This window comes from Lissotriton helveticus, chromosome 8, assembly GCF_964261635.1.
Source record: "Lissotriton helveticus chromosome 8, aLisHel1.1, whole genome shotgun sequence".
Classification (NCBI taxonomy): domain Eukaryota; kingdom Metazoa; phylum Chordata; class Amphibia; order Caudata; family Salamandridae; genus Lissotriton; species Lissotriton helveticus.
Window position 1 is genome coordinate 1,147,027,132 of NC_136069.1, and position 24,656 is coordinate 1,147,051,787.

At 41.6% G+C, this 24,656-nt stretch overlaps 1 protein-coding gene across 2 annotated transcripts in view; it reads right to left on the reverse strand.

Moving 5' to 3' along the window:
* The window catches only part of TBC1D8 (TBC1 domain family member 8), a 559,729-nt gene that overhangs the window by 490,661 nt on the left and 44,412 nt on the right, over positions 1-24,656 (reverse strand). The window lies entirely within an intron of this gene.

A 24,656-nucleotide genomic window follows, 5' to 3' on the forward strand; every position in this document is an offset into this window, starting at 1 on the left:
CTTCCTCAATGCCATCAAATTTAATTTTTAAAAATTCAATTCCATCTCTATTTCTGTATTTCACAAAATCAACAACATTACCCATTGATCCATTTACCAGACCTCTTTCAACATGTAAATTCCTTCTTAAAATTATACGGCAGTTCAAGCACACATTCAGAGTCTTTTCAAAACCCGCAGTTTTAGATATACTCTTCTCTAATGAATCCAATTTTGTTTTCAGATTCTCAGACAAAATAATTGTTGATCCCATATGCTCTACTCTGTCAATAGCTTCCAATTTCACAATCTCTTGCTTTTCTAAATGCAACATTTTGTTGTTGAATTTGGCACATTCTGCAAGAGTTGGCATCAAACATATTCCAGATTTTTTCTCAGTAACTTTCTGAAAAATATTCTCAGGCACAACATCTTCGTCTGGATATAAATTTGTCAGTAATCGTGCATGTAAAGCTTCTTTCCCATGCTCGGTCACTTTTCCAATTCTAACATCTTGTAGAATAGTCTTGTAAACTTCATCCTTTGCCTGACGCATATTTTCATGCAGTTCAGCATAATTGAAGTTTAACCATATATTGACGTTGCCAATACTCCCTAAGCACTTCCTGGTATCTTCATGCGTGAGCATTTTGAACACAGGTTGCCCTTTCACTGGTGTCAGCTGCAGAAGATCTCCAAAAACAATGATGTGTTTGCCACCAAATAACACATCATACTCTGTTTTGAGAACTTCTTGCATTCTCAAATGCACAAAGGCAAGCATAACATTGGAAACCATGCTTACTTCGTCAATGATAAGAAGTTTCATTTTCCTCAAGACTCTTGAAACTTCAAAACAAGCATCTCCAGATAGCTTGTGATATTCTAATTTGTTGTCATGCTCCACTGGCAGCATCAGTAAACGATGTAAAGTAATCCCTTTAATGTTATGTGCTGCCAGTCCAGTTGGAGCGGTGACAACACAAGACAGCGATGACTCTGTCCTTTCCTGCAAATAACATGAAATTGCTTTAATAAGGAAACTTTTTCCAGTTCCCGCTTCTCCACTCACGTACAGTCGGACAGGCTTCAACGACGTACATGAGCACTCTTTCTTATCATGACTTAATCCATGATCAATTTGCATGGTAAGTTCGTCATATATTTTCCTCTGCTCAACGTTGAGTTGTCTTTCCAACTCTTCTAAGTTAACCGCATCCTCCTGAGCATGTGCCATGGCTCTTTCCACTTCATTCATAGCAGTGGCAGCTTCATTTTCGATAAGAGGTCCTCCTAGTGGATCCTGACTCAATGAAGCAGAACTCTGACTGTCCTGAGAACTGTCTCTGGCAATCTCGGCTGCAATCGTTGCTTCCTGCTCAATTTCCACATTCAACATTTCTACATATTTGGGAAAAGCAGGACATTCTATGGTCTCCTTGGCAGCATTGAAAGAGTCTTCGTAACAGAGGAAATCTCCAAGCAGTTCCTCTTCTGCACGCCAAGGCTTAAAAAGTTGCAAAAGTGCTAAATAGAAAAACTCCTTTTTTTCAGGAGATTCGCCACTCAATTTTCGATGGTTTATCAAGTGGCATTTTCTTTGCTTGACCAGACATCCCTCACTTCCTATTACAGCATACACTCCTTTCTCAGTATCTTCTTTGATGTTCCTCTTGAATATGTAATTTTGCAGAACCTCATACAGACAAACATTCTCGAGGTGACTGCTTCGATTTGGATAATATGTATCCAACATGTTGCTCTTCAAAATGTCGGTACTGTTTGGCTCCTTTTCCGACAAATACTCAATTTCCCGCACAGGTTTCAGAACTCAATTACGCGTTGCAGCAAGACCAACACTCGCCCAAACGATACTCCTGGACTTGGCATAGAGACTTGCTGAAGACAACCGGTCAGAACATTCGTAAGCTCCGATTTCTCGATGCGACAACATCTTCAGACTGAAACTGTACAACTTCTTGCTGAGGCTCTTTTCATGGGAAATGTCCTCCCACATATCCTTCAATTCTGTCTTCTCTTTTTTGGTGATGTAAGATGTCACATACCTAGCCACAGCCATACAGTTATCAGCCACAAACTGTATATCCATGTTAGCATTCCACATGGACAAAATCACCGGGTTGTAGTCGTTGATGTACTTAGACTCTTCGTTCCTCTTCAAATTGTATGTGTTTTTAGGTGATTTCTTCATCACATTATGTCGCAGCGAAGACATCAAACTGTTCACTCTTCCTTTAGAAATCACCGATCGTGGAAAGCCGAAACGACATTTGGTGTAGAACTTGTCTTTGTTCCGGAATTTACGACGACAGTACTTTCCACATCGATGGCTTTGGAAACGTAGAACTTTTTCTCTTAGGCTTTTTTTCTCCTTTGCGTTTGGAACAGCACACGTAGAATACTGTTCTATGAAACTCATCACTGAGTCGTCTGCATCCGTTCCAAATTTAGGTGCATCCTTGATCCACAGCAACATATGTATATGAGGAGCACCTCTTGCTTGGTACTCCTTCCTCCAGAAGAAATCCAACACCTCTCCAAGAGGTGGATTCTTCTTATTCATGATGAAAGACATCATACCTTCAAATCTATGATTGAAGTACCTACATACATTGACTGGATCCAAAGAGCACAGTTCTCCGGGTGTCTTGAATTCGATGTTTTCTACGTTAGCATTTGCCTCTCGTAGAAATTCAAGTAAGTCTTCCCAGCCATACTCAGCACAGCTCAAAGTGAGGAACCATGTGGGAGTTCCTAAGTTCCTCAGCATACATTTTAAATCACCATGACGACGGTACCAGTACTCATTAGTACCACGCTGACACGCCATGAGATTAATCAGGTGAGAATCCAAAATACTGTCTTGGACATTGACTTTATCCATAAAGTCACTTGCCGAGATGTTTTGCATGTGTATACCACTTTTCAAGATGTGGTTCACTGCATATGACAGTCCAGACAGATCGCTTTCAAACAGGAGATGAAACAAATAAGGAATGCATTGTCGAAACCTAGGATCTCCTGCATACAATCGCAAAGTCCGGTATTCAGAAGCAGGAATTTGATGAGGTCGCTCATCATATCTTCCTCCCTGACCTGTTGGAAAAAGCTGTGGGAAACACCGAGCTTCCAAACTTTCCTCCCAAACACTAATGGGACTCCCTTTCGCTTGTTTCATTTGAAACAACTCAATAGCATTCCCCATGACTTCCTTGGAATGCAAAGGATGAACACTATAATGTTCATATATTTCTTCACTAGTACAGGGTTCTACTTTCTCAATTTGACCAGCACACAAATCGCTATCCTCTTCCTCACTTACTTCCTCTTCTGCAACATATACATTTTTATAGTATTTATTATATTTTTTCAAATACAATGTTGCCCTTTTGACTTTCCTAACATCTACTAAATCTTGCCATATTTTCTTATTCTTTGTCGGAACCCCATTAACTAAGATAACCAGAGGTTCCTCTTCCACTTTTTCTACTCCAATTGTGTTAATGTTTTTCTTCAAATCTAGAGGCAAATAAACAACTCTTCCCTTTAATCCTCTCTGTAAATCTGATGGAGGCAATTTCCCTGTCTTTGGCTCCATTCTTACAATAGCCTGAAAGGGATGGATACTTTGAATCAAAATAGATTCATAAGTATTTAAATCCTTCAATTCAGAAGGAATTTCAACCAATTCCAGATTATTATGAACTGCTCTAGCAGGCATCTGGTTTTGATTTAATTTGTTACAACAATAAGTACACACACGTTGATCCAATCCCAAATCAAAACAATTTTCTACCATCAAGTATGTTGTAAAATCCTTCCATTCACTATTATTTTCCCTTTCACTTTTTCCATATAAATCCACTAACTTAGTCTGATTCTTATAATAAGTGCGTCGACAACACACACAAGTGAAATTTGGCCTCTCACTTGATTTCACCTCAAACGTCGCAATTTCCCTCTGGAAATTATCTGTACTGGAAACCTGTACACTATCTTCCACATTACTCTCTTCTTCTTGGTCAATTTCAACATTCTCCTCTTTACTTCCAAAGTAACAAAACTCAATTTCTTCACATATATTCTTCACATCTATTTCAGAACCATGCAAAAGAGCAGCGCATAATTGTTTTAGCATAATTGCTGGACTCTTAGCATAATACAACATTCTAACTAATTTCCTCACTTTATTATGATGCACTGCTAGCATCCTGAAATGATGAAAAACACTCTGGCATACTCTCCTGGAAAGACAAGCCAGTGAATGACCATGCAAACCTATCACTTCTCTCACTCTGCAAGGATCTAATTCTTGCAACAACTTCATTTTCTGCTTCAAACTTTTCTTACTAAATGACCGTATAAAATCACAAAGCAAATTGATGGAATCCTGTCGTACACTGCAAATACTACTACACTTCCAGGTGTACACAGGACCCTTAGGACGTCTCCCTAAAACCTCATTACCTAACACCTCTTCTATCTCTGTTCTCACAAGTTTTTCTTTTTCAACTGGACAACCATCTTTCACTTCATAAGCTCGACCACTGGTGTCAACTGCATGCACCAACTCATTATCCTGGAAATAACTCTCCTCATTAAAAAATGCCTCAGAGCTTGAACTATGCATCCATTCTCCAGAAAAAACTTCACAAAAATTACTACGATTAACTATTCTCTTCCATCTACTATTTCTTTTGAAATCATAAATTACCTTGTTTAGCTTCCTAATTCTATTGATTGTCAAAATAAATAACTTACGTTTAATTTCAAATGCCTGATCAATAACTTTCTCAACTATTTTTTTTCTCTTATAAAAAACCACTTTCTGCTGACCTTTCTTAATATTTTTTAACAAATTCCCAATTATCCTGTTGCGGAACATTCGTTTACGAATATCCCTAAACTGTTGTTTCCTTCTACTTTCATGCATAGAGTTATCTCTTACTCTAGCAGTAACATTTCTCATTGGCCTTTCCTTACCATTTGAATTCGGTCTCCTTTTCTGGAGTGAAACATTTTCTGTAGTAATATTTTTTTTACTACACATATTTCTTATGACTGTTTTTCGACTCTTACCCGGTGCTTTCTTGGTGACTTGACAAATCTTTTTGTTAGAGGACTGCTGCAATATTCCATGCTCCTGCTGTCTTTGACGTTTTCCAGCCTTTCTTACTCTTTCTTTGCTAGGCATCCTAAAATCTTGAAATAATGTGCAGTTGAATCTGTGGTAAAATATAATAAAAAATGTTATTAACCACTATTACCCAACAGTAAATTAATAACAGTCATCAAAAACTTAACACACTACTTAAGTATATAATATACTGAAGCCTATCTCCAATTTTTCACTGAACAGGACTCATCTCTTCTTAACCTTGGATAAACCTCACCTACTCTGTGTCCCCTGCACATAATTAAATGTAAAGGGGCAGATTTATATTAACTAGCACATCCCCAGGGATGCACCAGTTAACGTGCACCGCTGCTCTGCCACCCACGGTGTGCCGCATTTACAATCAGATAGGACAAAGCTACATCAAAACCCTGCGCCTGCTTGAAGCAGGCATAGATCTTGACGCAGGTAGGCTGAAAGCTAAAGCAACAACTAAGTGTCGTGTGCAGAAGTTACAAAAAAGGAAAAATGGCGTTTAAACCAGTAATGAGACCATGCTAACGTAATACAGAGTAAAAATATCCAGGATCTACATCAGTTTGGGGTTCACGAACCTGGCAGGTACAAGGCACTGAGGCTTTCCACCGTGCATGTCTCATCCCAAAACATATGTTGTTTGTGAATGAAACAATTTCCCAGACCAAATGCTTTGGATTGGCTACTTCTAAAAAATTAAACACCCCTACTATCCCGGAGTTAGAGGAATACGATGGTTGGAGTAATTTTACTCGTTGTCTATTAAAGATTTACAGGCCCTACTCCGTAATTCTTCCTTTAACATTTCCAGTATAAATCCAAAAGGTTGACTGCTTTGGCAACGTGCCTTATCCACGGTTTAATAACGCTGCCTTTTGCTTTATATAAGTTTTCAAATTGTATGAAATATATACCAATAGGTCGTTATTAACCTTTAGGTAGTGGTTTTCTTCATCAAGTCTGGTCGCTTCCATACACATACAGATTTTCAAAGATGATCAAGAACTTTATCTGAATGGAGAGGAATGCACTGAGACGCCAGATCATTCACTAATGTGTAGGCACAGACAGTTACACGGTTCATGCAACAAACACCGACCAAATATGGCTTGCGTGTTGCAAGGCACGCCAGTTCCTGCTATCATCCCCACGTTCAAGTTCTTGGAAAATGGTAGTTATTTGATGCTCAATAATGAAGATTGTTCTGGGTTAATTAAAAGTATTCATTTTATCGTAACAGTAAATGAACGGGTTATTTGCTGCAGAAATGTTCTATTTCCTCCCACACATGAACATAGGGAGTTTTCAATCTGGCCACAAATACCAACCTTGGGAGCACATTTCAACAGCATGGCAAGAATAAGAGCTCTTTTGTCTCAGAGAGAGGTGGCCTTGAGTTCGGCCCGTGAAACTTTCGTGCTTCACATAGCGAACACCCGTACAGAGGTGCAGACCCTTTTAAATACAGATTCGACTTTGCATTTCAGCAAGATTACCCATTCATTTCCATGCAGCAGGAGGCCCATAGGAATGAAGGTGCAATTTGCGATTAGCAATTACCTCATCGCAAATTACGAATTTTTCCGACGGTGCAGGGGTATCTCAAGAACACCCTGCTGCACCCCTGAAAAAAAAATTTGGGGTCATATGGCGCACATAAATTTTGAAAACATTCCTTTACCTCAAAAACGATTTTCAACTCATAATTTGAAAACACTGCACATGGGGAAATGACTTAAAATGTCCTTAAGACACATAAAAGCATTTTTTGATTGCCTTTGCAGCATGTTTCAGTCACCTTTAACATGCCTATGTAACGGAAACATTCAAAATCTAAATTTGCCATGCACAGGTGGGAGCATATTTACAAGCAATTTGCTCCACAGACAAACTTCTTACATTGAAATGGGAAAGACTCTCAATTACCTTATAAAGAAGCAGACACCATTATGTCCTTCTCATCAATATTAAAACCATTGCTTTTTCTCAAAAACGATTTACAAGTCATAATTTGAAAACACTCCACAGCTCCTATACACATAAAAGCCCTGTCAGTACTAATACTTCACATTTTCTCCAATTACAATTTCTCAAACAAACAAAATCTATTTGTGAAACACTTGAGACAAAGCAACATTTGAAAAACACAACTTTCTTCATAATTTTCTCCTTAAAGCACACTATTTTCTATCTAAATTAAAGAAATGTTTTCTCACCTTAGCAAGTACTTTGAGTTTCAAAACAGTCTCAGAAACACACCAATTTGTCTTCAGCAGAGCAAAAGGTATGCACTCCAGAGTCTGCAGCTATCAAAAGCACAGAAATGCTGTAATTCCTCACACAGATCTCTCATGTCACCCAATCAAAACTCTTCCCTCACTTTTTTTCAAAGCAAAACCCTTCCCCCCTCTGCCCCCTCTCTGCTTTTTCTGCATAGCAACCACCTCTTGCAAGACCTCTCACACAACAATGTTGCAATTGAACTCTGAACTCTCAGTGCACCTGCATATCCAAAGCATTCTTTCATTTAATGATTTTTTCTTCGCCACTCAAAATACATCTTTCAACGAACTCATCCATGCACACTAACTTTCTGTTTTCAGCAATCAAAATCCACCAATCACTCTTACTGCTTCATTAACACAGAAACTCCTCAGTTTTTTTCATTTTACACTCTCATTTTTTCAACTGCCATTTCATTGCCACACTTCATCTGACTGCAGGAGAACCTTCTCTCGCCATGTTTTCTGTCTGGATTGTTGGACATAGCTACATCTATTGGGCTCAAAGGTACGCTGAAAACAGGAATTTACCTAACCTCAATTTACAAGATGTGGAAATTAAGTGGTTTGGCCACAGAGGATTAAAATGTCACCAATTGATACCATTGGTGAAAACCTTTATGCATTTGCCAAAACCTGACCTGTTAATTGTGCACTGTGGAGGTAATGATTTGGGCACTTTGACTGGGGTAGGTCTGGAAATGCTTTTAAAGGACACCTTTGAGCAATTGATGGCACTTTTTCCTCAGACTGCCTTGGTATATTCAAATATATGCCAAAGACAGAAATGGAGGTGGTCGAACCAATTTTGTCCACAAATTGAGAAATCGAGGAAGCATGTAAACAAATCTGTTTCAGCTTACATGAGAGACCATGGAATGGGCTCCCTGTACAACAATAACTTGCGTTACTACATGCAAGATATCTACAGAGGAGATGGAGTTCACTTCTCAGATGAGGGCAACAGAGTTTTCACTCTGAATTTAAGAATGTGCATTGGTACCTACTTATAAGTACCTAAATGTACCATAAACCCAAAAGCTCTTCTCAGAGCTACCCTACATCTGATCACTCACAATTATTATTGTACTCTAACTTTTTTCACTAATTTTCAAGAAAGTACGCTCCCCAGAACGCTTCCCGGTTCGCGAACCGAGCGCACTCCACGCAAAAAAACTAAAAAAACTGTATATATTTTTTTGCCCTGCGAGAACCTTTCAAAGCCTCCACATCAAACCTAGGGGGTCAGGGACGATCTACTATGCCCCCTTATGGTCATTTGCCCCTTCGCTTTGGCCTCCTCTTGTCTCTCGATCCTACCGAGAGACAAGATGGCGGCCGCTACGGACTGTTTGGAATGTTTACAGACGCCGAAAAACCAATCAGCTTCGCAAACCTCCGTAACGCGAAAAGTACGCGAAGCGGAGCGCTGTTACAGATATATATCTTTTTTTGAACGTTAATTTCTCAAAATCCACTGGAGCACATATATTGAGACCTAGCAAAGGCACATCGGGCTACCAGTCCCTACAATTTTGCCAAGTTTCGTGCAAATCCATTCAGCCGTTCGATTATTATTATTATTATTTTTTTTGCCCCGCGGGGCCCTTTTAAAACCTCCACATCAAACCTAGGGGGTCAGCGAGGATCTACTATTCCCCCTTATGGTCATTTGCCCCTTCGCTTTCGCCTCCTCTTGTCTCTCGATCCTACCGAGAGACAAGATGGCGGCCGCTACGGACTGTTTGGAATGTTGACAGACGCCGGAGAACCAATCAGCTTCGCTTCACAAAGCTCCGTTGCGCGAAAAGTCCGCGAACCAGACCGCTGCCTGGTCCGCGCTTACAGATATATATCTTTTTTTAAACGTTAATTTCTCAAAATCCACTGGAGCACATATATTGAGACCTACAAAAGGCACATCGGGCTACCAGTCCCTACAATTTTGCCAAGTTTCGTGCAAATCCATTCAGCCGTTCGGGCTAAAAGTGAGGCCAACCGCCCTATGGAAATTAACATGGGAAAAACGCGTTTTGGGACCCCCCTTTTTTCTCGGCCCCCCCTTGACGAACCCCCCCCAAATTTTCAAAGGCTGCTCAGAAACAAAATGTGCCATTTTCCTGAAAATTTCAGCCAATTCCGTCCACAAACGGCAAAGTTATTAGACATAGAATTTTCAAAAAACCCATAGAGAAAAAATCCTAACTATATATACCTACTGGCGACCGCCAGTAGGTAATATAGATATATATAGATATATATATAGATATATATAGATACAAACATACACATAGTAACTGTAAAAGTAGTAAACAGTGTACAATGGGATATGTAAACAAAATAGCAACAGGTAACCGAGTTACACAATACAAAGCAACATTATAAAAAGAAGAATCCAATAGACATTAGGACATGTGAACGTGACAGGTTTGAGGTAGGTGAGGTAGGGAGATGTGAGGAAGGAGATTGTTTTCCACAGAGGTAGAGAGTTAATGTGGTATCTTAGCGCTCATGTTCATGACAACTTAGTGCTTTACTTAGTAAGCACAACAGCAATAGCATGCGGTACATAGAGAGTATGTAAAAGTAAATAATGATTAAAATAAGAATAAACGAAATACAGTGGGATATGTAAAAAGAATAGCAACAAGTACTCGAGTTACATAAAGTGTCAATAAAATACATAGCGACAATAACTCAAAGAAGAATACGATACACAGTATAATGATATATTATGCTCACTTGAAGGGGTTTTCAGCCAGCCACCTCACCCCCTTGTATGTTATTGCGTAATTTCCCTTCACCTCCCCTTTACTCATCCTAAACCTCCTCCTACTGCTGTGATGTCCAAATAAACACTTTCAAGACTCTTCCCTCTTCTATCCCTCCACTATCCTTTTCAATCCAACTAACAGACTCACGTGCCTACCGCTCAAATTCATTTTGTATTTCCCTATACTAATTCACCACTAATCCTATTTTTGGGTTCCGGAGTAGTGTGCTACTCGCCAAAAAGCAGTTTGACGCCTCACCAGGGATAACAAGCACTATATAAATCCAAACCCTTCCCTCTTCTAGCCTTCCAGTATCCTTTTTCCAATCCAAATAACAGACTTACATGTCCACCACTCAAATTAATTCAATTTTTCCCTATACTAATTAACCACTAATCCTTTTTGGGTTCCGGAGTAGCGTGCTACTAACAGAAAAACGCTTCAACGACTCTTCAGGGGTAATTACAATTAAAATTATTTTTTTCTCTTCCACCCACTTCAGCATACAAAATTGGCTAGTAGGTCAGCCTATTTTGGCCACTGGCGAACTTCACTGTGAGTGAAAGTATTTTCCTCTATCACAATTAATGCATTTGCAATCAAAATAGATCCTTAGAGCACAAAGGGACTACTACAGCCATTCGTGCTTTTTGAGACCAAAACACAAAAACAAAATTGCCAGTGCTTTTATTTTATTATGTTGTGGTCCCAGTAGCTCTTCAAACAATATCATTCTACCAAAAAAATTGACTAGGCCAAAAGAGTGGCTGCCAACACTAGAACTATTAATTTTGCCAATGCTTGTTTTCCATAGATTTGCCTCTGTAGTAGTTGTACCTTTCTTGTCCCCTATACAATACTACTGAAACCTCTCTCCTTTTAGGTTTCCAGCCGCACTGTGCAGCCGCTTTGGATGCATTGGAAACTTTAAAGGAACTAATAACGTAGAATAAACAGTCCCGGTGAGCTTACTCAGGTGGAGAGGTTCAGGTTTTCAAGTGAAATTCCACAGGACTTCCCCTTTATGCACTACAACACCACAACAAAGTGTCTTTTGTTTCACTAAATTACGCCATGTCATCAAGCAGCAAACAGGTGGGTTGTCCTGAACCACTAGAGTTCAATCAAGTAAATTGAATGCCTTTCGAAAATCTACAAATATATGATTTGGCACTTCCAGAAACATCAATCATTGTTTTAATTTAACATGTTCAGCAAGAATGCGTATGCAATTTACAGAGCACTTTATTCAAATATGTCAACTCTAAATCACAGTCATTACAAAAATTGAAAAGTCTGTGACCTGATATCCCTGCGGTATCGTCTGAATAAAATGGACGCGAGTAGCGTCATTCAGTTACTATATCCCCTTGATGAGGAAAAACAGTTCCTAACCACTAATAACTGTAAACTACCAGAGTATATTTACAGCAAGGTCACCTTTCCTCTCCATAGTACATGTCCATATCTCACATTACGTCTAAAACCTACTGAGGCATGCATAGTTTATGTCAAAGCCGGCCATTTTTATGGCTTTTGGAAACCTTAAATATTTCCACTCTTAAAAAAATTACAAAGTATTCAAAATCAAGCTATATTTCCATACATAGGACAACCCTGCACTTACCTAAAATGGTTTCCATCGCGTTACCCCTGAAAGGTAGCCAATAGTGTCATCTATAGCAGTGGTTAATTTGTAAAAATAAAATAAGTACTTGGGCTCTCGTCAGGAGGCAGCGTGCTCCAGTCCATTTCTCCTGTTAGCGCTGCCTAAAACAGAACCAACTACTAACCATAGAAGTGGGAAGCGGATATGGCATAATGGCCAGAGCTGCTGACTTCGGAGCTGGGGAACCAGGTTCGAGTCTTGGCGTCGGCTCAACATCCTGAACTTCTGGGCAAATCACTTAATCCCCCCCCCCCCATGTCTACCATTACTATACGTGTCCCTAACTAGTGTTCATGAAAAGCATGGGTGTTTATGATTAAGTGCTGGTGCTGAGCACCGGAAATCACCGGCTCAAATTAAGCACTGCTCTATTGACTTTCTGTGAGGTGGTGCAAAGGGAAATCATCTGCCCAATACAAATGAGCCACAGTTGATTCGTAACTAAGGCAAACCCACCTCTGAAAGGGACAGGTGTTCACACCAACCCAAGACTGCCCACCAAGGTAGAAGTAGTTAGTACATTCCTCACCATTCCTCTCCCATGTTCCTCTACTCCATAGGTACTCACAAACATGTTCCCAGGGGCCAAAAAGTTTGGTCTGTGATGTGCCCGAGGGCCGCATTGATGCCAGTGGGTTGGGGGTATTGCGTGGGGGGAATTGGAGGGGACTGGCGGTAAGGTAGGTGTAGGCAAAGCGAGGGATATACATGTAAAGGCTGGATTGAACAATGTGAAACCAGAACACTGGGATTAATCCTGATTTCCTCACTTTTCCAAATTGTATGATCCTAGGCAATTGTTTAATTTCACATTCCCTCCTTTTTCTTCATTATGACATATAAGCGGACCTCGAAATACTAAATACATGATTCCGAGGTGTGCACTGTACAAAACCTGCTCCTGTAAAAAGTGATTTGCATCTTTAGTTCACTATTGGCGTGGGTCAGGGTGGGGTAAAGAATTAATGTTTCTAAATTCGTGTTTGAAAACTATCACTTTTAAATAAATACTGATCAATGCACTGATATAATTGATTATACTGAGGTAAAAAAAGGTTCTGCATGTTAATTAAATACACTTTCTGAATTTTGAAGAGACTCAATTTTACTCTTGCTGCAAGATGTCTTTAAAAGTGAGGTGTTTCCAAAGTTAAGGGCAGGACTCCCATGGTACTTCTTTTCTTATAATAAATCATTGCCTGTCTATTTAATATCTTGTTTTATTGTTAGTGCTTAGTGGAGTAAACAGCAGCCCATTCCTCCAATTAATCAGGGGGTACCATGTAAAGGTCAGGGATCCCCATGAAACCCACGGGCCGTACTTAGAGTATCCTTTCGGCCTAGACCCTTCTGGTTCCCAAACTGTTCATCCCCAGCTTGTCTACACCAATCAACTGTGGGACAGACGTTAAAGGGAGTTAACTACATCCATCTCCCTTCCCTTGCTTCTCTCCGGTTTTTAACCCTGCCTCTCTTCCTTACCTCTGCTTCCCCGAAGGGGTTTTTAGCTGCCTCCTAAACCCTGTTCCCACTCTGACCTTTCCCTGAAACTCACTTTCCATGGGCCCGGGAAACCCCGCCCACCCCTCCTGTAACATCATTTAAAAGAACTCAAACACTATAACTCCTTGTGGGCCAACAGCAAACAAGATAACTGCATTTATTATTAAATTATCATACTGACTACATCCAAACAATTTGTAATGAAACGTACAACATAAAAATATGACATAATTCAGTGTATATTTTTGTCAGGGTTCATACTGTAATCATCGTACTTTCATGCTTCCCCGCTGGCTCTGCAGGTACCCACGTAAACTTACTGTGTTCCCTTTTATCCTATGTTTTTATACTATATTTGCCTACGCATGACTATTTCAGTAAACGTGGAAGGCAAAAAAGACGTCATGCTCAAAAGGTGAATGGTGGCGCCAATGGACGCGCCACGCAGGTGATGTACAACTCCAGTGCTTAATGCTATGAAAATACAGCACACGTGGTTCACGTTTTTATTTTTTTTATTTTGCTCGACTAATTAAAGCCATTGCAAAGTATATAAAACAGCATAATTTAGATATAGTTTCAAAGTGTACCATTAAAAGGTAATTTGATAAGATTTTTTAAAATATTGTTATAAATCCATATAACATATAAAAAGTGCTTACTTATGGGGAAAAAAGTGCTGACCATTAATTTTTGGAAAAAAATGCAGAAAAGTAACAATATCTTGTAAATAGATGAATGGTGATACATTGCTGGTTAAAACCAGTAGCATTGCTATTGCACTCATTATAACAAAGATTAAAATCACTGTACATCAATTAAAATGTGGTCATTAGCATAGAGCAACATTTTCACACGAGCTTATTTTGTAAAAATTGGCTAACAATTTTCTGTATACATTCAGATGTTTAAATATCAATTTTATACAGTGCTGCTGGACTTTGAACTTAAAAACAACCGGGGATACAAACTATATTCAACCAGTGTTCACCAAGGTAGTAGTTCTTAGCGGCTTATCTGTGTTATCTAAGAATTTGAATAAGCCGCAAACAGCTTGAGGATGTGTGTAAAAATACAGAACACAAAAAAAAAGCCCCTGAGCTGGAAACGTTTTAAGCACTCAAACCACAGAACTGAAGCACCTGAAGGCATCGAGTCAAGCTAATGGCTCTTTCTCCTCCGCCATACCGTAGCTCGGGAAGGCTTCAGACATGCTGCGGAGCGGGGTCGCAGCACGGTCGCAGCACGGGCGCAGCACCCGTGCGAAACCGGTGGCACACAAAGGTCCTTGGTACCTGCACACAATCATGCCCTTCACCTGAGCTGCCTGCCCCTCAAATGGCTCTCGATGAGAAGATAATGGCTCTCGGCGGCTTCTCAAAGAGGGCTCTTTTTGTCAATCCAGAACAAAATACTCAAATGTTGAACACAGTGCAGCGCTCACTGCAGGATCCTATAGAAAAAGAAACACCAAATTTGGCGGCAGGTACAAGGCAGGGTCGATTTTAATGTGCTCACAGGCACAGTGGGGCACTCAGATTCCATCTCACATAGCAAATGTAACCTCTTCTGCTAAAGTTACCGTTTAATTTCCATTTAGCAGCACTGTATAAAGAATCAAGAATGTTCTATCGCATTAGCCATTGGAGAGGTGCCAACACACCCATCCAGTCGGTCTATTTCTTGTAGATCAACATAGACGGCACACAGTCCCCAGCATGAACATTGCTTCATTTGTACCGCTATGTCAAACTCAACACAGACAAGACGGAAGTCCTCATCTATGGGAACAGCACCTCACCCCTGAATGATGCATTGTGACCCGTGGAACTCGGCCCAAACCTGCCCCTGACAGACCAGGCCCGCAACCTCGGAATCAGCCTGGACAGCAAGCTATCTATGGAAAAGCAGGTCAGTCCAGTCTCATCCGCCTGCTTCCACACCCTCCGCAAGATCTTCAGGAGGCTCAAAGTCAACATCAGAAGGACCATCACACAGGCACTCATCACCACCAGGCTGGACTACAGAAACACACTCCACGTAGGAATCACTGTGCACCTCCTAAGGAGACTTCAGACAAAACAAAAGACAGCGGCAAGTCTCATTCTCGACATCTCCAGATGAACCCCCATCACACCCCAACCTCAGGAAACTACACTGGCTCCCCATACAGAAGAGATGCCATTTCTTGATGCTGACCCTTGCTTACAAAGCCCTACACAATGATTGACCAGCATCCGACCAGACACCTCCGTTGTACCTCCCTCTTCTTCGCAGACACCCCCGGGGTCTGCCGAACCAACAGCGGAGGATGCTCTTTCTCACACCTGGAGGCCAGGATATGGAACAACCTTCCCCTGTACCTCAGGACTGCCCAATCGCTCCAGCAATTCAGGAAAGAGCTCAAGATCTGGATGTTCTAATGAAAACCACCACGCAGGAGCCAACTTTTCCAGCGGCTCAAGACTCTCACGAAGGGCCGGACTGACCGCACCAGCCGTTTCCCCGGTGGGTCGAAAGGGTGGGGGACGGTTTTGTACCAGTGGGGGACGGTTTTGCAACAGTGCTGCAAAAATTGGCCCCTTGTGACAGAAGCGCAGCAGTGTTCCCACCAGCCCCCCTCCGCGAAGGCTGGTCGGACATAATTGGCAGAGCTGGTTTGCGATCCCACCCTCACCAGTGATTTGCCATGCTTTCAAATGTTTGACTGATGTCTGTCTAAGGTCATTTTTAGGTCTGGTCTAGAGTCAGCCGACGGCATCTTTTCCAAAGCATGGGTTTTAGGTAGGTCCCTCTCCATTAATTCGTCTGTTCAAGTGCCTGTTCACATTTTGCTTCAGCCGTCCGTAGCACACAAAATGGGTTAGTGGATTAGCCAACTTCAGCCACTGGCTCGCTTCACTGCACATGATAGCATTTTAATTGCTCAAGTGTGCACCTCCTCCTAAAAAGCAATTCCCTTCATTGTTGGGGCTGGCGGGCCAATCTCTGCTTTCATTTAATGATTATTTTAATGTATTTTGAAATGGATTATGTTTTTGTTTCTTGCATGTCGCCTTTAGGTAGCAGCATTTTTGTTTAATATATATGTTCACAGAATAAATAAGATATAATCACGGCCTTGTCAAGGTGAGATGTAGTGGCTTTGCCAATGCTAATTAGGCCTGGAGTCGAGATTTGTTTGTCATGAACAATACAAAGAGGGTCAACTTTACGTTAAGCTCCTCCAGCCCTCAGCTCGTTTGTTCAGCCCACTGCATTCACTGCTTGTTCTCAACACCATTCACATTTTGGGTGAGCCCAGAGGAGCTCTGCACAGGCTACCGGTTTGAAGAGGGATACTAAAAAATGAATTCTTTCAAACATCATAGCTCAGTACCTCAAAAGCCCCTGCATTGGGTGCTGTGGCAGGCAATGGCCAACGAGTGCCACCTGGCCTGTGCTCTGCCACTGTGGGTGTGCTTCTGGACAGCTGAGATCATCCGGTGATAGGACGCCATCTCTACATTACCTAGCAATGGTTGCTATCACCAGTTATAAGGGATAAATGGGGTGCACTCACAAAATTGGATTATCCAATTTAGGTAATGAAACTGCATTCTATGATGCTTTGCGTTCATCCACATAAACGTAGAAGGCTTGCAGCGCCACAGTCCATACGCCCATGACATTGCCTGGTGAAGCGCAGTGTGGCCAGTGAAAGCACCGCATCTCTGAACACTGGCGTATTTGGTGGGTCGCAGCATCAAGGATGCTGTTTACAGCCAGGAGGACATCAAAAGAGTGACAAGAGGTCTAAGGCATGCAAACACAGGTATGCACAAATCCTGGTGCTTGGCCAGTGCTTGTTCAAATGGGGTCACTCACTGATGATTTTGTAACTGTATTTGCTGGCAACGTTTACCTCCGTGCACATTCAAGGACAGGCAGTGGCTAGGTGTACTGTCCCATCAGAATCTTTTGCTTAGTTCACACTGTTCTTAAGTATATATAATTATAGGTGGGGAAACTCATCTGACAGCTACTCAGTCACTTTTATGATGAGTATGGCAATCAAATTTTCCTGTCCCTGAAAGGAAGGTTCATTAGATCAACTTCAGGAGTAGAGGGCTCCTGGAAGACCCAGTCACGTACAACGGCCTGCCGTGCCTCAGCTTCATATTCGGTACATAACAAATTATATATACCCAGTGTCCCCCCAAACAATCTCGACACCCTGAGGTCGCCCCTTTTTTTGCCAGAGCACCACCCGCATTCTCCCACCTCCTTGGATGCCAAGAGACCCGAGACAGATGGTGAGATGGCAAATCATCATCTCCCACTTGACCAGCACACATGGATTTCTGGAGATCCAGGGGAGGTGTAGAAGATGGGAGAAGCAAAGAAAAGTAAGATCAAATCAGTGAAAAACAATTCCTTGCTGGGACGCAGTAGCAGTGAATAACTTCATTTTCATTCCAGTATTCACACCATACTCAACAAAGGTCTGCTGAAAAACTAAAGTGCAGTTCCTACCTCTTCTTCCGGCCAAAGAGGACATGCATCTCTGAAAAACTTTCTACCCTGCCGAGGGTTCAAGGAATTTCATAGATGTAACTAGTCAGAAAGCAAGAGAACACAAAATACCTGTCAATTCCCTGATGCTCTCAGGTGATCACCTGGTCTGAAAGATTGTCTCTACTGTCCATGAATTATCAATCAGTTTCTACGCAAAAAATAAACCTTTTATGTTTGAGTTGTTGGGTTGAGTTGTTGTTCAAGCCCTCATTATTGCTAAAATGGATTTTCCAGAAATCCTCGTTAACCGGCCAATCTAAAATCTTCTGCGCCTGGAAGGCATTGCTAGTTTTTTTACACCAAGTTGGCAGCTCATGCTGACTGCTATTTAGTACTCATCAAAAAAGAGGAAAACAAGGAACATAAATGATTTTTATGATATTGGAAAGATAAGAAGCAGGCAAGAGGCGTGGCAAGGGAGGACTAAACCCAGAAGACAAAACGCAAACACTTAGCGCAGCAGTTCTTCACCTATGGTCCTGGAACCCGTGGGGGCCTCAAGTCTTATAGTTCTATCGGTGTAGCAGTCATAACTTGAGCAGTAATCGGAATAAGGCCTCTAATTATGCATACACTGCTAACACAACCTCCCCTTTTTGTTTGCTACCTCACTTCCTATTCATCCCAATGTTATTCATGGACTTTCCACCGCCTGTTTTGGTCTCTTTTTTTATAGAGACACTAGCAGCCCGACCCAGCGTTGCCTGGGGCAGAAAGGGGCTGGGGGCAGTACACCCGCTCCCGGTCCGACCCCCTCCCGCCCCTACTCCCTCCCGCCCCGACTCCTCACGCCTGTCCCTCTGTGCACACCCGCTCCCGCCCCCTCCCGCCCAGACTCCCTCCCCGACTCCCTCCCGCCCCCCTCCCGCCCCGACTCCCTCCCGCCCTGAGCCTTTACTTTACCTGTGCTGCCGCTCCTTCCCGCGATGTTCACTTCACCGCCGCTCCTCTTCGCCATGACGCGCCCGCGCTCCTCACTTCACCGCAGCTCCATGTCCGCCGGCCGCCGCTCCTCCTCGTCATCACGCATGCGCTACGTCGCGGCCAGAGCAGCGTCGCGGCCGGCGCTACTTTCAGGGCACTACTTTTTTTTAAAAGTTATTTTTTTAAATGTACGTTTATTTTTTATAGCCTATGTCCACCTGCACACCCTGACAATTTCTACAATGTATCGGGTGTGTGGATTGGCGCTGTGGTTCCCGAGTTTACCTGGCTCAAAGGTGCATGTTGTCTCTTTATAATAGTAGTATAGATAAGGGGAAACAAGGTGATGCTTTTTCAACAAATCTGCTTTAGCCACAAGCCACCACCACGTTTGTACTCTATACTGAAAATGCACTAGGCGGCTTTGATGCTCTGGAAACGTACCCTTTTTACAGTCAACGTATGCAAAAAGCCTTCCGCTATGTGGCAACAAGGGCCGCTGTGATTCTAGTAAGTATTGTTTCAACTAGATGATTTAAATTATATAAAATAAAAATATACTTTTCTGGCGTTTTGAACATAAACCAGCATTAAGAAAAAAAATTTACTACTTTTGAAATTTTTTATTAAAAGACAGTTCCTGAACCCCTTCGACGCTGCGTGAATTTTCACGCTGTGTGGGCGTTTTAATCAGTGGGCGGAGTTCGGACGTCCCCTGGCCGTCCTCCGCACACGCCCACCGGGGGCCGTCCGAAGCACACAAGGGGTTAACACCCACCAACAGATTCACAGTCTCCTAATGTGATGTTTTGCTAATAATAGGAGGAATGTATCTAGGTGACTGTAGGAGAAAACTCAGGATGCAAGTAACTAATCCATAGGAATTGTGTGCAGTGGGAAGTGAGTGATTAATATTGGCAGGGTCATTGCTCCAAGAGCTAAGGGTTACGTTTCGCTCAACAGCTAGAATTATTATATTATTTTGTGGTATATAAAAATAAGGCGTTTACTACTCCCACGTGGGACACTGAAGTGCTTGCCTATGTGGGCATGATACACCATGTACGGTGTGCATGATACACCATGTATGGTGTGCAGTTGGAAAGGTGCAGCCCACAGTAAGCAGGCTATAGGTCTTTTCGCAAACCGATAGCCTGTGCGTTCTGATAGGCAAGACATATAAAGGTGACTATTGGCCACAGCCATAGTAACTCTATGGTTGGCAGTGCTGCTGTTCTTATAGAGTATGCTGCAGCACCATGTTACATCAGCAGGATTCTGGCCTGCTGGGGCCTCCATTCACATTCACGTTTTGTTTCTTATTCTTGAACAGTCAGAGCAGGAAATGAGGGGGATCCCGTTGTATCCTGAGATCCAGATCTGGGATCCCGTTGACCCAGTGAAATATGCTGAATTAGTCCATATGTCATTTTCTGGCAAAGGCACATATTTCAGCACTGCCTACATTTCTGTTTTCTGTTCAAGGCAGCAACCTGCAGGCAGTGAGTGGGTATTCTTTTTTTCTCGTTTAGCTGGCCCCCAAACAAAGGCTTGATTTAAAGGGCCGTAAACCCTCCTTTTGTTGGAGTACCATCCTGGCTGGGAGCCAGCTGTAACCTAATAGTTAGACACCAGTGTCATGGAAGGCAACAAAGTCACCTAACTTGCTATCACTTCACAAGTACTTAAGCGAAACTGCAATTTAGAGGCAAGTTTTTAACTTTATTCAACCCCCCTTATGTAAGAGATGTTCTTGCACTGTAAGAATGCCAGATGTATATGTGTTTATGAGTAGTTACACGAATAATTTAATGCCACTTACTAATTAATTTTTTGCTACTTTTACAGCACTAGTCATTCCAGTGTAAGGTGTCAGACTGCTTTACACTGCACACAGAGGGACAAATTATAAAGTGTGTACATAAATGTACAGGAATGAGGGTTATAAGGTGTAGGAGTCACATAATGCCCATACTTTTTGACATTATATGTTGAGGGTATGGTGTGGTGAGACAGTATTTAAAATTTAACCTAGTGCTTGGGATTGTGTGTACTACAAGACTATATTACTACCCAAAGAAATCTTTCTTTTCAAGTTTAGACTAAATAAATGGGAAAAAATCCAATCAAGATATAAACCCATAATTTGAAGTTTGCACGAAGCTCCTTGATGTCGGTAAGTAACACATTGTGTGATATTAGAAGGAATTTAACTCATAAATTGGAAATAACAAGAGGATGTCTGTGTCAAAAGCAGCAACCCACTTACCTATCTACATAAAATACAAATTTGTGATCTGCATCTCACGCAATCTGCTTTGCAGCAGACACATTAGCCCTATATGTTACTTTACGAGTCAAAACTGTGACTAGACAAACATCTATCAAGCGAGTGCACTAACCACCTTAGTTATCTTACCATTAATATAACCCCCTGAAAATTGCTATGTGCACAAAGATCTCTGCAGCAGATGCCTTAACCCATAAGATTTTTTTTTTTAATGTTGCCTCTTTGTGGCCAATTAATTAAGGAGGACATATTTATTGTCACATTTCTCCTCGTTGCCAATTTCTTTGTAGCACGGTATATATACGTTGAGACTGTCGGAGTGTGCTTTTTAGGACTCACCCCCGTCGTGACTCCACCACCTTCCCTCTGCCGCACCTTGACCCTTAATTTATGGGATACTTGATCAATTACGGCGCTGTTACCGGTTATCGCCCTCTAATATAAGCATTTTAATTTTCAATATACTGTCCACTCTCTGACATGATTGTCTTTCTGCACTCCACTCGACACATTCATGCCTCGTCATCTGTACACATTTTTTACCACTGCCTCGCAGGCGTTTAACTTTGATACTTCCACTTCCGTTGCAACGCACACTTTTGATACTTAACATTTGAATTCTCTGTTCTGAAGGTCACACGTTTGCTCGCTCCCTATTTGTTTCAAGCCATCCAGCCTCTCTCATGCAGTTTATTTCACGCGCTTCACTTGCACAGATATGCGCTGTTCTTTCAGGTCTGCACTTGCAGTGCCTTAAAAGATCGATTTCTCGACACACAGCAAGTGCAAAGCTCTGAAAACCATCCACACATACATAATTTTTTATTAAAAAATACAGACATCGCGTCTATTTGATGCCGAGATCTCCCTATTACCACTTTGAAAAAAGCAGAGTTTCTTTCTAAAACAAGCATTTGCAATCCAACAGGTCTCGCATTTACGAGAGTTTGAGCTACTGGCATTGTAAATGGCAATGCCTTTTATTTAGGTGTTGTTTTTAAAAGAGAAAAATAAAAGGTATTGTCATTTACAATGCCAATAGCTTAAACTCTCGCAAATGCGAGACCTATTGCATTGCAAATGCGTTCGGCGCCCGTGCTATAAACATTTTTAAAACGCGTTAGGAGTGAGCTATCCTGCCTGCAACAGCAGGCAGGACAAAGCTATTTGAGAAAATAGTGCTCGGAGGCTGCAATTACAGCCAACCACATAACACACGTAACAGGGGGTTTTGCCATGGGAGGTTACATAATAAGACAAGACGGTACTAAGGAGGGACTACTAAGCCTTTTGACCAATGAACAGCCACAACTTACAGTGGACAATGACACAAGCCAATGAAAATATGGGCAGAGAGTGGGCAGAGCTTCATGTCCCTACCTGAATACAGCATGCCTCGCAAAGCAGCGCATGGGCTGCCCGGACTCAACATAAAAAAGGTCCCCAGTTGAGGCTGGTTACCAGACAGGGATATGTCGTTTGTGGCAGGACCGTGGACCAATAACACGGAGACTTGCGAAATGTAAGCAACCTTATATCACAGTCTCTTGATCCCTCGACACCTGAATTTATAGTAGGTTAAAATAATAACTACTTTATCATTCCAATCAGTGCTGAAATTGAAAAAAATGTACTCTGGAATCCCATAACTTGGGGGGCCAAGGTGTGGCAGAGGAAAGAGGGTGGAGTCACAAGGGGCAGGGCTTGAAAAGCGGAGTAACAGTCAATTTATACACTTATTTTTAAAAAAATCTGCTCAAAGAAACTGGCCACAAGGTCAAACGGGGCAGTAAATCTGCTCTAGTTTACTTCATTGGTGACAGACGCTGCATTTTAAAATATCTTTCAGGGTTAATACACCTCCTGCCGAGATCTTTGAGTGAAATTCTGAGGGTGTTAAAATGTCCACAAGTATGGACAATTTGTGATTTCTACATTTTATAACACTCATTGTGTTATGTAACATATCCTCTACGTTTATTTTCACACTTGTATGATTAATGGTGTCTCCATTTCTGATGTATAGCACTAACATCCCTACACTGAGATGAGTAGTGCTATAAAAGAATTATATAAAAAAATAAGTGTAATTTAAATTTCTATTTGTCTAATTACTTATACACATAAATATCTTTTATTCTTACAGTAAATGCACATTTCTTACATGGGCCGTTGAACAAAGTAACAAACGGACCTCCACGTCATAGATTGTCTAAAGTCCTTGTAAAGTGATAAGCTTTGTGCCTTTGTTTCCTTTCAGTGCATTGCCATCTAGGTGTTAGGCTCCAGGCCCAGTGGTACTCGAACAAAAGAAAGGCTTTTGGCCATTTAATTCAGGCCTTTGTTTTGGGATCAATTGGTGTTGGGGGGGAGAAAGCCCCTGACACCTGCAGGTTGCTGCTCTGAAAGAAGTGCAGACAATGTGCAGATGCGGCTGAACTGGGTTCGGCTATCAGAAAATGAGTTTAGGACAAACTCAGCATATTTCCCTAGGCCCAGAAATAGCGGCCAGCACTGGGATCATGCAAGATACCTCTAATTTCCAGCACTGGTTCCAATGGATGAGCTATTTGAGCTGTATTCATGTTATCTAATAAACACAGTAGACATGTTCAACAATAACTAGACCACCCATGAGCACCTGTCGCTAATCCACTAAAATGCTGCACATTAGACAGAATTCTGCTGTTACACCCTACATGGCCCAGATATGCCATGCAGGTGAACAGCAATACAACAATAACAGCACGCACCTTAAACAGCACCTGAAATGTCACATAACCAACATTTGAAACCCCACATAAGACAGAACCCAACACAGATATGCCACCTCGCTGTGTATGTCAACTTGCCCTCGATACCACAAATCCGTAACCAAATGCCTACTAGGCGTATATTGGCACAGCACTCCCAGAAGAGACACATCGCATATTGGGCAGTCGTTTTTAGTACTACTTGTTGCCAACTGGGGATAGTCGGACCTCAACTGCCAATTTTGATAGAGGATCCCCCAGGATAAGTTTATTTATTTATTTTTGGCCAATTTGAATGAATGAATAAAGGCTAGTTTTTCGTCTTAGGTGAGGAAACGATAAGAGTGTACAATCCAGGCGTTTGGCAAATTTTATTAGAAGGATTATTGATTTTATTTTTTTAAATATCAAGCAGGCTTTAAAAGAAAAAGGCGCATTTAATTGATTAATGGTCCATTTGTTTTGCAAAACAGCAATGCTACATTTCTGAACAAAAAATTCTCATTTTATTTGGAGAATCTATATTGATAAAAATAAACATTACTGTTTCAGTTCATCAGCACAATTCTGGTATATGTCAAAGTTTTAAATGAGCCTGACTGCAGGCATAGATTCTGAAATGGAAAAAACATTTATATACGACAAGAATAAGAAAAAGAATGACTTCAGTGCGTGAGTGGAACAAGAAAAAACATTGGACTGAGCCCTGTGCAACTAATTACTTTTTTTAAACTTTATATATAACGGACAGG